The sequence below is a fragment of the Bombina bombina genome, chromosome 5, assembly GCF_027579735.1.
Source record: "Bombina bombina isolate aBomBom1 chromosome 5, aBomBom1.pri, whole genome shotgun sequence".
Classification (NCBI taxonomy): Eukaryota; Metazoa; Chordata; class Amphibia; order Anura; family Bombinatoridae; genus Bombina; species Bombina bombina.
In genome coordinates, this window is record NC_069503.1 from 69182348 (window position 1) to 69183385 (window position 1038).

Sequence of the window (1038 nt, forward strand, 5' to 3'; positions counted from 1 at the left end):
TGTTAAAATAATCAGTTTATAAAAAAAGTACTTACTCTTTTTTAACTAAACATCGCATTATGGTTATGTAAATGAGCCTTACATGACCAGTCAGCTCTGTCGGAAGCTGAGAGTTTAGTTGCAATTCAGCGCTGTGAGATGCGCTTTTGTACTGTTACTTCCATGCGAGTCTGTGCTAGTTACAGGGATTAGGGGCATAGTGATATCGAATAAATACAGTAAATTCAGTTACCAATCACGATTTGGAGTTTAGTTGCAATTCAGCGCTGTGAGATGCGATTTTGTATTGTTACTTTCATGCGAGTCTGTACTAGTTACAGGGATTAGGGCTAGGGCACAGTGATATCGAATATATACAGTAAATTCAGTTACCAATCACTATTTGGACAAATTTACTTCAATCAATTTTGGAGTTCACTTTCTTTTCAAGGAGAGAAAAATTAACAGTACACTGCCTTTAACAAGCTTTAACCCTTTCGTTAATGATATTTATAGAAATAATTTTTCAATCAATTTGTGCTCGAAGCTCTGAATGTAGAACCTCAAAAAGAATTGTTTACTCAAGCTAGATCTTTCTATGGAAATCTTTAGTAAAATGCGAAAGTTTTATTACGTTTGAAGAGAAACTGGAGTATGCTTATCTAACATCTAAATATAAGTGGAGTTTACTGTAACTTCTCTAAAGCCTAAAGTACATTTATTAGTATGAAATATGTACAATTATATTAAATTGACAAATAATCAAGTCGGTTCATTTATTTAAGTTGTTTTGAAAAGAGTATAAATAAAACAGAAACACATTATAAAACTATTTTGCAATGCACCATGGGTATGCAAATGAGAACATTGTCAGGTTGTTCATGCGCTCACATAGAAGTTAGTTCATTTTATTGTGAGGGGGAGGAGTATTTTCGTTGTGCACTTCAACAAAACTCAGACTTGTGTTGGTATTTTCATGGGCTTTTAATGCTGCCAGTTATTCTTAAACTAGAAAGAACAAAAATGATTAGGATAAATAAGGTATTAAAATTACACACC

The 1038-nt window shown here is 32.9% G+C and overlaps 1 non-coding gene across 1 annotated transcript; it reads right to left on the minus strand.

The window, feature by feature from the left end:
* Positions 1–523: 523 nt before the first annotated feature.
* LOC128661890 (U5 spliceosomal RNA) lies at positions 524–635 on the minus strand. The gene has a single exon (XR_008402663.1). It is a non-coding gene; the product is annotated as a U5 spliceosomal RNA (small nuclear RNA).
* Between the last annotated feature and the right edge of the window lie 403 nt (positions 636–1038).